The sequence below is a fragment of the Pteropus alecto genome, unplaced genomic scaffold, assembly GCF_000325575.1.
Source record: "Pteropus alecto unplaced genomic scaffold, ASM32557v1 scaffold24, whole genome shotgun sequence".
NCBI lineage: Eukaryota > Metazoa > Chordata > Mammalia > Chiroptera > Pteropodidae > Pteropus > Pteropus alecto.
Window position 1 is genome coordinate 24260932 of NW_006439192.1, and position 17380 is coordinate 24278311.

A 17380-nucleotide genomic window follows, 5' to 3' on the forward strand; every position below is an offset into this window, starting at 1 on the left:
ATTTGATGTATCACCTTCTGCATATTGTAGTATATGTTTTCTGTACTAGATATATCAAAATGAAAAGATTAAAAAAAGATGAAGACTTTCCCTAATAGTTTACTATGTTCACATACTGGATGTTGTTCATACCAACTTTGCCCATTTTTTTCTGGAGTTATTTTACATTTTCTGTGGGCGTAGTTACTGATTGTTTGTGTCAAAATATGTTAGAAACCTCAATAATAGAAATTGTGGAACCAGAAAATATTTGGATGAAAATTGAATAATTGGACCATTGACCATATTCACTAAAGTAATTAGGAATGAGATGCACAATGTAAACCCTTCGTTTAAACTGACATCTAGATCCCTTTTGTTGTGGTACTTGGGTTTGATAGAGACTGGAAAAAAAGACAACATTCTGCCTTGCAGATTCTAAGAATGTTTTTATTCTCAAAAAACTCCCAGCATTTTGTGAGTAGCTCACATAAGCCAGCTTGTAGAACTATGTTTTTATATGAGTTTGTATAGCCCAATCTCTTTTTATTAAAGTACCATTTGTTGCCCCATTTAGTGCTTTTGCTCTTTGGCATGACTGTAAGAATTATTGATCATAATGCATGATACACATTGGGGCCATTACCCTGGGGAATTTTTATTGTTTGTTCCTCATCTATTTTTAGGGATATTCACCTTTTGCAACATTTTCCTCCCTGGATTATTTCTTTCTTTCGGAACTGCATGCAGCTGTTATATAAAATAAACCTGAAACCGTCTCTCCGTTGGGATAAGACTCATTCCACTTTAGAAGTCAAACATGGTCAAAGGTAGGGCACACACGCAAAATAATAGAATGAAAGACCTTAGTGAGAAAACTTTTTATTGGTTTGCCTTTTTATGCCTCTTTTCACCATCAAATATTAGGGATAGGATCAGGAGGTGAACCTAGGGAATAATACAAATTATGGCTAGCATTTACTGTGGACTCATTACCAGCCGGTAATTTTCTAAGTCCTTCCCATTCAGTAAAATATTCAGCCCGCACAAGAACTTGGCTTATTCTCCCTATACACTCTGGTCCAGCCCTCTCTCAATGATAGGAGAGAAGATAAGAATTCAGAACCCATTAATTATTAGTAATGAGAATGTTCCTCTGCCAGCTACTGTCTCTCTGCATTTACTTGTTGCCACCGATTAAGAAGATAATGTGTAGGCTGAGAATTTGAGGATTCAAAATGTTAAACAATGCTTTCTCTATCTCAGAGATGTTATAACTGTGAAGATCAAAAGAAATCTGCATCTCTGAGAATATATTATTAAATTCTCTACTTTATATAGAAAGGCTTCTTTTTCACATGTTATTGTAAAAGAAAACTCGAAACTTGATTGCAGTCTTTAGCCCCTGGGACATACGGGTATAAGATCTCATAATCAATTTTACTACAACTCAGAAGTTGGGACCTTGATTTGTTTCTTCCTCTTTAGTCAGCACTAGAGAAAATTATTGAAAATAACTTTTTTTAAATAAGGGTTTTCTGAATCTATTTGGCAGTTGAAGTCACTTACACGCCATATCAGAACGTATAATCTATCTCTTTTTTAAATTTTAATTTAAAATACCACTATTTTCTCTCTACAATATTACTCTTATGTTCTCCACAAATGTTAATACTTGTTTTTAGAAATGTTTATGAAGGTCTTTATTCCAACCTCAAAAATGAATGAATTGGATATAATCTAGCAGTTCTTAGGTCCCATGACACTGATGCTCATTTGGGGACCTTTACTTAATTTGTGAGATACATTAGAAACATATTGTGTGAAACTTTACAGAAACATATCCCCTTATATTATTTCATCAGATCCTGAATTAAACACACTACTATGCTACAAATGAGTATACATATTTGAACACATTCTCACAGTCTCTCATCTGGACTTCAATGAACAAACTTGACATGGGAAGTTTCAAATGACATTTGCTGACAAATGTGGATCTCAGAAGGATATTTATTTTCCTGTGCTGTTGGACCAACTGGATTGTGTAGCAATCTACAAGATTGTGCTTTCAGATGTGAGGATTTGAATAAATATACGCATGACACTTGCAACCTATAGTTTTCAGTGCCTGGAATGACATGGAAATCTTCCCTTTTCTCTTGAAAATGGTCTTTGTAACAAGTAAAATGGGCCCTAATTATTAGTCTAAGATATTTTGTTGCAATATCTTGGTAAAATGTCAAATAACAGGAATTTATTTTTGCTCAGGACTCTGGTTTCTTGGATTATACTTTAATGCTAAATTCTCACCTGTTACACTAGTCAGTGCTGGGTGGGCATCAGCTAATGCTAAGCTTTCCCTGCTGCCCGAAATCTAGTCTACTACTATTTTTAATATTACCATCTTTCTTTGCTTGCCTAAATTTAGAGAAACAGTTTCATCACTTACTGGATGGACTGAGAAAAATGTGTTCGTGACCCTTTTTGAATGGTATTATTGCAGGTATGTAGAAATTATAAAATGATTTAACACAAACACATGAGTTTTCTGAGTTCAGGAAATATTTACTTGGCTTCTTTCCTAGAGGTGCTAGGCCACGAAGGTACAATAAGATCAAGAAGAGGGTAATAGGCAGTTAGTATCTTCATAGCAACACTAATCTTAACAGTCTAAACTAGAAACAACCCATATGCCCAGTAGAATGTACAAATAAATTGCTACATATGCAGATAGTGAAACAGGGTTTAGCAACAATAATGTAAAATGCAACATGGGTAAGGCTGACACATAATGTTAAATAAAAGAACCCATAAACAGAAGAATATATATATACTGTATCATTCCATTTACATATAGTTTCAGAAAAAGGCAAAACTGATTTTGTTAGAACTTGAGACAGTAGTTACAACTGGGGCCTTGTGTTTGAATGTGGATACTGGGGCTTGTGGTGTCGTGGTAATGCTGTTAATAGGTGTTAATAAGTGCTTATTTCACGGATGGAACACACATTGAGCTGAACTTTATTATTTGTGCATTTTCTTTTGTTTGTAATATCTCCACAAAAATTTTTGCATAAAAAAAAGGTGGTAATGAGGAGCCAAGGGCAATGTGCTAAGCCTCAATACTATCTTTGCTGACATGTGAACTATTTTTATTTTAACAAATGTCTTCTTACTTAAATAAAATAGATTCCTATTCCTATGTCATACGATTGACTTGCTTTCTATTTTTGACAGCTTCTTAAGAGGGAAGTTGAATTAGGCCTAAATGGATAAGGGGAGAGAAAGTACTACATTTTTTAGGATCCTATCTATGATTAGAAATAAAGTTAATAGCAGGAAACTACTAATTTATTTTAATAATAATACTAGCACATCAGCCTTTATCTCCTGCATAATTTCTGATTTTTTAATTATCTTCTTCTATCTAAATTGTCTTTTCTGGCTATTATTTTACACATTTTCATTGTTAGTTTGTTAGAAGAAAGGATCAGTATGGATAAAGAATAGTAACATATTGTTTTTGCAAAGGACCAAGGAAAACTCACTTATTCGTAGCTAATGTCTTATTGAACGTGTATGAATGGACTTGCTTTTTTTCCTCAAGTGGAATCATTTGAGGAATATTTTAAGTGGACTTTATTTTTTAGAGCAGTTTTAGATTTAGGGAAAAGTTTAGAAGCTAGTATGGAGAGTTCTCATATATTTCACACTCTGTTTCCTATTATTAATATCTTACAATATCATAGTGCATTTATTACAATTAATGAGCCAACATTTGTACATTATATTTTAAATTTATTTCCTCCTGAAGACCACACAGAATATACATTATTTTTAAGTAATGTCCATAGTTTATGCATATTTCTTTGTTTTTACTAAAAACTAAAGAAATCTGTTGTTTGTTCGTTTGTTTCAGGATCCTATTTAGGAGACTACATTACATTTAGTTATCATGTCTCTTTAGGCTCCTCTTGGCTGTGACAATTTCTTAGACTTTCCTTTATTTGATGTTGACAGTTTTTAAGAATATTGGTCAGATATTCTGTAGGATGCCCATTAGTAGAATTTGTCTGATATTTTTCTCATGATAAGACTGGGGTTCTGGGTTATTGAAAGGAAGACCACAGAAGTATCATTTTTATTTTATAATATTAAGAGTACATACTATCAACATGACTGATAACTGTTGATGTTAATCTTGTTTAATTGGCGGAGGTAACATTTGTCAAGTTTCTCCACTACAAAGTTACTTTTTTCCCCCTTGTCCTTGCTTTTAATAAGAAATAAACCACAAAATGAAGTACTTTCCCCTGTATAACCAAAACATAATATTTGAAGCACTAACTTTCTTGTTTTTAAGAAGATAGAATGGTAGAGGAACAAATGACATGATCATTAAGGTCTCTAACATAATGATCATGTTTCTAGTATCATTTCTCCATGGTGTTATTGCTTTTTTTTTTTTTTTTTTTTTTACTGTGGGAAATGATTAGAGGAGAAAATACTACCTGATATTTTGAGAATGTTTCTGTAATTGACCTCTCATTCACTTATTCTATTTGGATATAATTTTAAATTATGCACAAAACCTGACTAAAATATAGATCTTTAAAAATAGTTGGTGCTACTAAAACCCTTATGCCAGATTATTTCATTTTACACAAAAATATTAAAAATGTATTAACTTTCTAGAAATGCTTACAATTTTTGTGTAATATCAGGTGAGTTACATTTTGAGATGATTTAACTAAAAAAGAGAGGACAGTCCTGCTAAGATAGAAAGCTCACTCTCTACTATGTGGGAGGGGAACTTCTCTCAGTGTTACTTATACTTGGCAAAATTAGAATACTTGAGAAAAAATTCCAAGTGCCACAAACTGCTGACATAAAAAATAAAAGTAATTATATAGGTTTACTCAGAAAAACAGATGATAAGGTTTCTAGAGTTGAATCAGAGGATTTTGAGTAAAGTTTATGAATCATGGCATTAGACAACAGAGTTTATCACATTGTCAAAGTAAGCTCACAATGATTTCCAATTTTATGTTTTAGTTTATATGATACAGCAGAATTCTTGAGACTAAATCTTTTAAACCCTTTAGAGTAAATAATTCCCATTACATTTAGAAATGTATGAACTATACCTGCATAATAAAGCAATTCTTTAAAAATTATGTTTATTCCAAAAAATTCTGTAAATGAAATTTATTTAGGCAAGATTAATTGATAGATTGATGAAAGTATGTGAAATAAAACTAAGTAATGAAAGATTAAGATGTCTAAGAAACACTGTAAGTAGTATGATTTAAAACAAAAAGATCATTTTATTTTATATTAATAGTACATAATAGAATCATATTATTTCTGATAACATTGATTCTAGCTAAGTTAACACTGTCAGGTTTAAATGTACATTTACATCTGACTTATTCAAGTTGCCTGGTTTAGTTATACTCTAATTTTCACCAATGAAGCTAAGGTCACTTTACTTAAAAGTAGTAGGTTTACTTCCATAAGTAAAGCTGGCAGAGTTATGCATGCCCTACTTGCAGTTATCAAATTTAAAATCTTCCAGGTGATGGAGTGTTGATTAAATGAGCCCCTGTCAAATTTTCATTTGTGGCTTCCTTCATCGAAGTTGACTGAGCTATGGCCAGTGATGCCCCAGGCTTACTTGTAGCTTAAGAAAATTTAGTGTTAAAAGAAAACATTCAGAAATGAGAATACTACAGTATAAGTAGAAAAAAAAAAGTTGAAATGAAACACAGAAACAAAACATGTATGTATTTGTATATAAACACATTATATATATGTATCACAGTAGAATGAGTACTAAAGATTAAAATAAGGACACACATAGAGTATCAATTTGCTTCTTGCTTTCCAAGGCAAATTTTAAAGTAAATCATCCCCTTGACTGAGGTTCATTAACACTTATAATATTGTGAACTAAAAGGAAAATGTCCAGTTTTTTATAGCTCTGAAAACACGAAATAATATAGTAGAGAGTGTTCTAAATTTAGTTAATTCTGGTGCTTATCACAGATTTTTTACCCATAGCTTTGCTGTGATTAACGTCTTTCAATTCAATTTGTTCATTTAAAAAAATTAGTTTTGGACCAGATAATAAGTTTTTAATAAGTGGTTGTTATTGTTATGTGCCTGCCATATATAAAAATAGTTGCATACAATGTCATAGTTAGTCCTCATTAGAATTCTATGAGATGATCTTCTACAAATGAGTAAACTGAGGCCGAACAAGCCTAAGCACTTGGCTGAAGGTCACCTGGCTTGGATGTAGCCAAACACAGATTAGAATTCAGGTTTGTCTTCCTCTAAGACTGAGCTCTTTAAAATAATGATAATCTCTTCAGTGCCAGATACCGTTTTGGGCCTGAGGATACAGCAACAAGCAAGAGAGACAAAGATTCTGTCTTCACAGAAGACATCTGCTAGTGAAGGAGCCCCCACACTACTGAGGAGCTCAAGGGGCAGCAACAAGCTCACAGAGACAACAAAATAGTTTAACTTTTCGAGGAAACAGTGATGTCTGTCAGACACCATAGGAACTTTGTTTGGCTATAACTGTTCAGCAAACCAAACTCAGGTATTTACTTATTTTGGTTTGATGGTGCTGTGACTGCAAGAGTTAGAGAAACTCCGATCTAGTGATTTCTGGTAAGGGAAAGGTAGTTGAGGGGCCTACAACATTAAAAAATGTACATGGAAGAGAAGAGGTATTTAAGCTGCAGTATTCTATAATAAATTTACATGGTGATGTGTTTGAGAGTGAGGGTACTCTAGGCTGGGTGGAGGGTGAGGTCTTCTCTGAGAGGTGGCACTTGAATCCGAGGGCTGAGAAGGAGGTGGCTGTGCAAAAGCCAGAGGAGAGCCCTCCAGAGCAAGAGGCCGACAAGGGGCTGTGGCCTGGGTGAGGAAGGGCCTGGTTCTGTGTGAGAAGCAGGGGTGGGGGCAAAGAGAGAGAGAGAGAGAGAGAGAGCGAGCGCTGGGTCATGCTGGTCTTGAAGGACACAACGAAGAGTGTTTTATCCAAAGTGCAATGAGAAACTCAACTTCTTTGCAGCTACACAATCCAATAAATCTTCATTTATTTGCCATAATTATTCCACATATGTCTCAATTTACTAAGTCCACATATGTCTCAATTTACTTGTGTTTTTATAAATAGCTTCACACTTAAAGTGTGTTATTGTCAGTCTATGTTTACAGCCACAAATAATAGAAAATAATAGATCAATGCTAAGAGAAATAGCTATAGATGTTCAAGGTTACCTGACTTAGATGTGACTGAACCCAGGAAATAAGCAGAATGTTATTTCACTCAAATGCAAAGTTAGACAGGTTTTTTTTTTTGAAACTGTCTAACTAATGAAGAAATATACTGTGGATTGAATTGTGTCTCCAAAAAGATACGTTCAAGTCCTAAACTTCAAACACGTGGATGTGACCTTATTTGAAAATACCGTCTTTGCAGATTTAATAAAGTTAATGGGTGGTTATACTGGATTAAGGTGGGCCCTAAATCCAGTGACTGGTGTTTTTGTAAGAAAGCAATATAAAGACGCAGAGATACGCACAGGGAGAACACCATGTGAAGACTGAAGCAATGATTAGAATGATGCATCTATAAGTCAAAGGATACCAAGGATTACCAGCAGCCACTGCAAGCTAGGAGAGCGGCATCGCACAAACTGTTCCTCAGAGCCTCCAGAAGAAACCAATCTTGCTGACAACTTGATTTTGGACTTCTGGCTTCCAGAAATATGAGAGATTAAATTTCTGTTGTTTTAAGCCACCCTATTTGAAGTACATTGTTATAGTAGCCGTAGAACTTAATACAGAATGCCTTTTTTTTTTTTTTTTCAATTAAATTATTCCTTTGAAAGTGCCAGGTTATTAGTCTGAAGACAATGCTCTCAGGTTGCCATTTTCTTTTGCTTTAAATACATTATGACTTTGATGCTAGAATTTGGGAAAAGTTTATCTTTGTATGTTAGTAACTATTTTCACAGAGTATGACAATTAAGAAAGAAACATCTTTTTATAAGTTGTATAACAAAAGAATAGACTCCAGTCATTCTGTTCAAAGTGCTATGGGTACATTTTAACAGGTAATATTTATATTCTATTATCTCAAGTGTTTCTCATTAAATGAATCATTGTTTTAGAAATTAGATGAGTTCATTCTTTTGTTTGTTTGAGTTTGAAAGTATAGTGTAGAGACAACGCTTTCGTCTCTCCTTTTCTGAACTGTCAGGAAAGATAAATGATCTCTCTCCAGATGCCTTGTTAGCATTAAAGAAGTAAAAGAGTGGCTTTTTACTCTGTTGGATGATAGTAGAGTCTCTACAGGAAATATGTATATCATGTACTCACAGAAAATATTGTTTTCAGTTGGTGGTATAGGAAAAATAGTCCATTTAAAACAGGGCTGCAACATAACCAGAAATGACATTTGAAAACATGACCAAACTTGACATACTGCATGGTTAAAGACAGTGTCAGCTACATGGATGAAATTCATTGTGATGATAAGTCATCAGTGAAATTTGACGGTTTTAACTTTTTACACTATTTTTCACAGTGGTAGCACATCAGAATCACCTGTGAATTCATTTTATAATATAAATAAATGCCTAAGTCTAGCTCTGAGATTCTGATACAAAGGTGTTGAGGGAGACCTGAGCATGTATAATTTTAACCCTGCTCAACTGGTGGTAGGGTCCAGGTTTAGAAGTTAATTTTTAATCAAAAGTATTTACTCTTCAACAGGCCCTGTCATTTATGTTAACATCTGGAGAACCACAATAAAAAATTGTAACAAGCCTACATCTAGTAAAATTAGGGCTTAGACAGCCAGGCTCTATTTCAATTTTTGAGGATAGTTGTATATCTCACTCATTAAAATATATCTATATCACGAATTAAATATAATTTACATGTAACATAATTAAGTTGCAGTTCACAGGATGATATAATGCTATGCCTGCAAAAATTATGTAAATTAAAATGTTTAGCTTTAGTTACTTTCATATTTTAAAGTTAATGTTTTTCCAGATCTTAAATTGTTTTTCAGCTGCCGTGAAACTGGTAGTTGCTAATACCAGGCCAATAAGGCCTAATGGTAAAATGATCCTGAGAACATTATAATTATCTCTGAGATGTGATCTAAGATATTTGCTGATATCTTTCAAAACCATTGTAGAGTTTCTTACTTAGTCTGATTTAAAATATAATTAGTTTTCAGTCAAACTCTAAATAGAATACAAAGGGCATAAGAAGACTTCTGAAAGCCTGATGCTGTGACACTGTAAGAAATATCCTTGAGACACCAAAAGCTTGAGAAATAGCTTATTTTAAACTCCTTACAATTAAAGAGAAGTCATCAGGCATATGTTTAGGATGCTTAGTCAGAGTTGCCAGAAATGGGTCAGTGTATCTCACAGCACAATAGCTGGGTTCTAATAATTAGACCAACCTGTAGTAAGTGCATGCGCGCGCGCACGCGCACGCACACACACACACACACACACACACACACACACACACACACAGAGCTTTTCACTGACTTGTTACTTTGGATATATTGCTCTGTGAGTCTGAAGGAACATTTATCTTACCTCAGCAAATGTCAGTTATGTGAGAGCAACTGTTTTATTGCTCCAGTGAATTCTGACATTGTTTTTTGAGAATCATAAAAACTGCTTATGGTTCAGCTAGAGGATTTTATGGACATTTTACTCAATATTGTATCATTTTATGTACTATTCTCTTAATTCTAATATATTGGGCTATGGACAAAAAATACTGTTGTGCAATAACAAAAGATCAATTTAAACGATATCCTTTTCCTGGAGCATCTTTTCAGGTCTGAATTGTGAAGCCAGATGATGAATTGAAGAAGATATTTCAAAGGACAGAAGCACAGTATATCAAGACTCTCTCTCTCTCACCTTCTCTGTCATGAATACATATCTTGACATTATATAGTACTTTCTAGTCAAGGTGATAAAATGCCTTATTGTTCTTACCTCTGACCAATTATGTCAATTCTGAATCTGATATTCCCTCTGTTGTTCCCTTATTGAATTCTGGCAAAGTTATCCAATGTACTGCAGCAGACCTACTAAAAGTGAAAACTAGAGACTCTCTCTGATGGTATCGACATATAAGCAATTTACTGATTTATTTATTTTTAGCTATAACAAAGGAGGATGCTATAAAGGCTGAATTGTTGAAAACTTATTCTATCACTTTTTTGGTGTGATGAGACAGCACTGTGTTGTGGCCAAATGTACAGATATGGCAAAGTTGCCTAGGATTGAGTCCCAATGCTACCCCTTACTACTGAGCAAGCCTGGGCAAATATGCAAACTCTCTGTGCTGTACATTCCTCACCTGTACACTGAAGCTAATAATAGTACCTGTCTCAGAGAGTTGAGTGAGGACTCAAAAGGCTAATGACTGCTAAACACTTAGAGCAGTGGCTGGCACCATCAGGAGTGTTAATTCTTGCTGTTCTGTGATTACCCAAAATATACATTTCATATCCATTAAAACAACTTTTTCACCTTTAATTTTCTTTTTCTTGATTTCAGTTGGTAAAAACAAAATTTGAAATCACTGACTTATTTCATTTATTATGAAAACTCAGCATAAATGTAAAAATTAATTTCTTGTTGTTTGAGTTCAAAGAGAAGATAATGAGTATGCCACTATGAATGTGAGCAGAGTTTTGGACTGAATTTTAAAAAGTATCAATCTAAGAAAGCTTAGGGAATAAATAAGGGTATTTTCTTTAAAACGAAACTCATTTTTTGAAAATTTATCTAGATTGAATTAAAAAATGGTTCAGTAGAGAGAGAAGTGAGACAAAATATTAACAAACAAATAGCTATTACAGATCAGTTATGTACTGAGAAAGTGACTCTATTTCTTGACAATCTGCCGTTTTGAGTTTTGAAGAAAAAAATAATCTTGAACTTAATAAGTTTAATTATATCATTGATTTTCTGATTTATTAAAGTAAAACATGTGCCTTGTCAAAAACATGAAATATAAAAAATATTACAAAAATGCAATTTGCTTTATAGTTTTAATACTCTTGGATAAACACTGTTAACATTTTGAAGTATTTTCATATGAAATTTAATACCCACTCACAATTTGGATCCCATAGTTAAAAAAGAATGTCATAACCTAATTTTATTTAAGTAGTGTCATTAGAGAAGTTAGTCGAATACTCTACATAAAGATTACTTTTAACAACTGATTACTAATCCTGTATTTGTCTTTATTATAATTATTTTCATCATTTCTTTTTTGTTGGACGTTTAGACTTTTCAATTTTTATTATTGTAAATAAAATTGCAGTGACCATTCTCTTATGAAAATCTTATATCTCATTTACTATTGTTGCTTTAAGATAGATTTATAGAAATAGATTTGCTGCAACAAAAGTGTTAATGTTAATATTCTAGAGACAGATGATTAGTTTGCTTTTCTATAGTTTGTTCCAGTTTATACTTATGCCAACAATTTAGGGTAATGTACATCTCACTAAAATCATGAGAACAGTAGGTACTATGATTTTTTAGAATATTTTTAATTTGATTGAAATATGTATATTGTTATGCACTAAATGTTTTGCCCCACCCCCCAAATTCGTATGTTGAAATCTAATTCCCAGTATTATGGTATTTGGAGGATGGGCCTGTGAGAGGTAATTAAGTGGGATAACATGAGATTTTTTCACCCTACTCAGAACAGCGTGAAAATTAAAACTTACAAATTGTATATTTCTAGAATTTTCCATTTAATATTTTCTGACCATGGTTGACCATGAGTAATTGAAATAGTCGAAAGTGAAACCGCAGATAAGGAGCAGCCACTGTATTATCTTTTGCATCCAAAATTAATGGAATTTAAAACTGGCTGCTGGGATTGCCTTAGCAGGCATGGTGGCAACTCTAAGGCCTCAGCAGTTACCTTCATAAGAAAAGAACTGTAATGTTAGATCACTGATTGGATTTTCAAATAAAGTGATTGACGTCAAACAAAAAAAATTAATTATTTCTGTGTATCTATCTTGTCTTATTGAAATCCAGGCAATGTTAAATAAAGATTTTGATAATAGACAACTTTTTCTTATCCTTCAAAATATGATTCTTCAGTATGCCTTTGTTTATGGTTTCTTAAAAAAATATTTTATATCCTGTTGCAGATGTATTTCGATTTTGTTGTATATCGGGAATATTTGTTGAGTTAAAATACGTCTCTTCAGCATCTTTTAAGAAGATTCTATCCTTTTTCTTTTAATCAATTAGTATGATCAATATGTTAATAGTATCTTTTGTTATGAAATTGTCTTTGCAATACTGGAATTTATTTGGGAATTATTATTTTAATGTATTACGATATTTGATTTGGTAATATTTTACTTAATCTTTTTTGTTTCTATGTTCTTAAGTGAACTTGACAAGCAGTTTGTCACTTTTGTTGGTGTTTTGTTTTAAGAATATGCTTGATGCAAAAATTAATTGAGATGATTTTCTTAGTTCTATGCTGTCCTGGAAAACATATATGTGCCTAAAACTGTCTAGACCTTGCACATTTTGTCAAACTAAATTCTTTTTCATGCTTATTGTCTTATTGTTGAATCATTTGGGTTAGAAAATTCAATCATCTTATACATATTTCTTAATGTTTTAGTTTAGAGTTTCATAAAATATGAAACTTCTAACATCCCCTCTGTACCTAATTTCTCTTTTCTCTTATTCATTTGTTTTCCCTCTCACTTTACTTGATTAGAGATTCTTTGACATCCTTTGCTGTAACCACCAGGGAAAAGAGGAAGCCCTAAATGACAGCATGGTGTTTTCACTTTGCTTATTGTAAATCCCTTTCCATTGGATGCTTCCAACTTTCTGAAAAAGAGGATTTTGGAACCTTTTGATAGGGTTTCTTGGTATGTGAGTTTAGGTTTTTTAAAGGTGGCTTTGCTGTTTAGCTGTCTGGGACTCATTGCCTCTTTCATTTTCTTTTTAATCCCATATGTGCTCTCTGTAGCAATAACTTATTCAAAATTTGTGAGTGCATAGCAACCCTGTTAGTTTTCAGTACTGATAAAAAGTTTTATTTATTTTTTATATTTTCTTGTTGCTTCTATCAAACATCTGTGGTGGGGAGTTGGTTTTGTAGTATGAGTTTTGTTATGAGTATTTGATGCTCTGCTCTAACCATTTTATCAGTGTTTCCACATTTAACTTTTTCAAAACAAATCAAATAAATTTTGGGGAAGAGGGTTGATAGTAGAGAAAATGAAATAGGCATTAAGTGAATCTCTTAAAATAGTCAGGAGGCTGTTAAGGAACTGGGACCTGAGCACATCTTGTGCCTGAGTTCTCAGAGCTGCTATTAAGTAGCAAAACCTGTTGCTAAACTCAGTTTAAGGCTAAGCCATAAACAGCCTGGAGAAACAACTGCGACATGAACATATATGGATGTTACTTCCTTGTAGTTTTTGCCGCCTTGGTCGCATATTGGCACTAACCAATTCCTGTAAATCTAGCCAGCAATCCTTCACTTTCATGAAAGTGTTATACTTCATGATTTTTGACTTTATAAACTATAAACCCTTCTTTCTTTGTTCTCCAGTTTGAGTTGCTACCTGAATCTGTGTCTCCAGGGTTATAACTCTTTTTGATAACATTTTGTTCTTTATTACAGGATTAACTTCTTCTTTAAGAGAGTCAGACTGTTTTTTCCCAAGTACCCAATTTTTCCAGCACAACTTCCTCAATAATCTTATTCATTTTGGATTGATTGGTGATACTTCTTATATCATGTACTAATTTAGTATATTATAGTTTCATTAAGAAGTTTTTCCTCTTTGCATTATTTTTATATAAGGCATATGATTTTGTAATGTGTATCCCATTTCAATCCGATTTTAAATGACAGACTCCTTTGCATTGTTATAATACATTTTATTCTGTCTTTTTCTAAACATGATTCTCTCCATTAGAGTCCAAGCCCTTGGAGGGCTTACTCAAGCCAAACTTCCCCATGCTTACACAGTGCCTTTCAAGCGATGGCTGCTTGTGATGGTCAGTTTTAAATGTCAAGGTGGCTAGGCTATAGTACCTGGCTATTCAGTTAAACACGGTGAAGTTATTTTATAGAGGTAGTTAACATCTACGATCAGCTGACATTTAGTGAAGGACATTATCCTTGACAATCTGGGTGAACTTCGGCCAATCATTTGAAAGGCCTTAAGAGCATGACTGAGATTTCACTGAGGAAGAAGAAACTCCCAGTGGTGTGGACTGCAGCGTCAGCACCTGCCAGAGGGTCCAGTCTGCCCTGCAGATTTTGACTTGTCAGCCCCATATTCTAGCAAGCCAACTCCTTGATTTCTTTCTCTCCTTCTCTCTCTTAGAAATCTGACTGATACAAGTGCCTATATATGTTTCTTCAGTGACAACGAATATTTTTTCTCTAAATTTTTTCAATTTCACCTATGAAGTCTGCTGCATAGAAAGTCAAACAATTTAAGCAGGAAAAAAAGGTGTGGTTTTTTTTTGTTCCCATTCATTGTAACACTGAGTTAACATATGCAAACATCTTCTCTCTGTATCTGCCAACAGCAAGACAAAACGTGTGTTATGTTCTCCCAAAGCAAGATGACAATCACTCAAAAAGGAATAGAAGAGTTTATTTTACACAAACTCTATTGAAATGTATTTACTGTGCTCCTACTGCAAACTTCTTCCTACAATAGTGGAATGCTGAATAAGAGAATAGGGATAATCACTTTAGCATAAATTCTTCTCTATTGGTGTCTTCTCTCTATAGCCTGGAAGCTCATGGAGGAGAGTTGTTTACATCATTTATGAGGAGAAGATAAAGCATATGTTTTATTGACTCACAGAAATAGATTTCTAAAAATGAGTTTCACTATTTTCTAGGGAACACAATTTTATGTGAGAAACAGTTCTCAGAATTGAGATGCCATTTGCTTCTCTTTTTAGATTAAACACCAGACTCCTGTGGCTATGCTGTTTGTTCTTCCAGTGTAGAGTCGCATTAACATGTAACCATTCTGAAACTCACTTATCATCTTCTTACACTAAAAAAGAAAAAAAGATTCCAGCAATGCTGAAAATTCAACGATTATTCTATAAATGCAGGCACATTATCAGAAATTGTTACCACTAGTGCCACACAAATGGGTATACAGAGCATTAAACTTGTTCTTGCTCTCTTCCTGGGGTTGTAATGACATTCTGAAACCCTGTTTAAGAGATGATTATTAGAGGATAAAATCGATATTTCTACACTTTTATCAATCTTCAAAAGAAACCAACTAAAGAAGAGTAAAAGAGTTATTAGCTCTACTCTGCATTTTTCCCCAAGCCTGATGATAAACTATTCTTGCTTCAGAGAAAAACTCATTAGCATCAGCCTAGGTTGTAAGTATGGAAAGATACATTTCTTTAACTATATTGATGCAGTTTATTGTTTGGCTTGGTAATGAATCTGTTTTACCTGACCCTTTTGTTTTGTGTGTTTGTGTGTGTGTGTGTATGTGTGTGTGTGAAACTTGCTGTATGCTTAATGTCCTATTAATTGACTATAGCACATAAAATAATGCATTACTTCTTAATTTGAAGAGAGAGGTTTTTTTTTCAATTCTTCTGCAAGTTATTTTCTATACTATAAATCTTTACTCTGTATTGTTCCTATATAGGAAAATTAGAGTTGGTAAAGATAGAAGAATTTAAAGTTATGTGTGTTGAGGAGAATTTTTTAAACACACAAAATATTAACTATATTAAAAACATTATTTGTAGATATTTTATTGGTTAAATTCCCCATAATTTTTATGTCATTTTGGAAATGCTGCAGGGTAAGAAGGTGGTTTTAATTGTTTATAATTTTAGATAGGAAAGATAAGGTAATCCTTTGAATGATAAGCAGGCAGCCTAAAGTATCAAATTTAGATTTGGCCAGAAATGCCCACACCCCATGCCTATGCACATGTACATCCACGTATACTGCACTATTCAGTCTAAATTAGAAAATTTAATTTTAGTCCCTTATTAACTTTGGTAAACTTTCCCATTTTTTTTCCCCATGAGCATCACTTCTATCCTTTATCCACAAACTTTTTCTTGAATTATACTATAGTTCCAGAATTTTCTCTTTAGTAAATTCAATAATCAGTATTTCGATATCAGTGTATTACTTTTGTCAATAGCCTTTAACTCAGCCACTTATTCTTCCTTCTTTTATCATATGGCTTCCAGATCAACTCTTGGTCATAATTTTCTTCTACTCACTGATTACTCTCTGTGTTATTTTTCCATTGTAACATAACAAATTAACACAAATTTAGTGGCTTAAAATAACACTGGTTTCTGTAGGTCAGAAATCTAGCTGAAACCAAATCATCTAGAGGGCTGACTGGGAACAAATCCACGTTCCATGCTCATTCGTGTGGTCAGAACTCATTCCTATGGCTGTATGACAGGTCCCAATTCCCTTGTTAGGTGTCAGCTTGGAGCTGCTCTCAATCTTACTGTCGTTTTTAGGTCCTTGCTATGAAGTTTTCTTACATATACCTTCTTAAAGCCTGGCTGTGGGATTCTTCAAGGCTAACAGAAACCTCTCTTTATACTTTTAGCCTCTCAAAGTATATTTTTTGAGGTGGCCCGGACTTCCTGCTAAAGTGCTTCCTTATTAAGTTGGCCCATATGGAATAATTTCCCTTTTGATTAACATTCAGTCTACTGAAAAGATCTTGATTTTATCTGTAGTGTCTTTTCACCTTTGCCATGGGATGTAACCTAATCATGGGAGTAAAATCTCATCAGATTCAAAAGTGTCACCTGCAGTCAGAGGGAGGGGACTATGCAGGCTATATACACCAGTGTCAGAGCCAAGGCCGAGCAGCTCAATCATGTCGACTACGCCAATCGTCAGGGACCTGACCCAGAAGTTTCGATGGCGTGAGGCCCAGTTGGACAAATGCATGAGGAGCTGACATGAAGATGAAACACTAGGCACCAACTTTACCGTGTGGAGTGCACTTCTGTTGGGAAGTGCAGTTCTATTGGGGAGTGTGGTCTATTATTGCACTGGGCACGCAGTCTTGCGCGTACTTCTCCTGCTCCCCTTTCTTGTGCTCCCCTTCTGCTCTCCTCTCCTGCCTGCTCTCCAGGAGACTGCATGGCTTCTCACATAGCAGAGTACAAAAGTGGCATTCAGCCACACATGAGTGATACAATAAGCTGAAGTATGTTTACATATTTTCTAAGTCTGGGGTCCTATTCTGAGCTGCAGGCCTGGATTACAGCCAGGCCTTGGACCA

At 34.0% G+C, this 17380-nt stretch overlaps 1 pseudogene; it reads left to right on the forward strand.

The window, feature by feature from the left end:
• The first annotated feature begins 16920 nt into the window (after positions 1-16920).
• The window catches only part of LOC102888512, a 99246-nt pseudogene continuing 98786 nt past the window's right edge, over positions 16921-17380 (forward strand).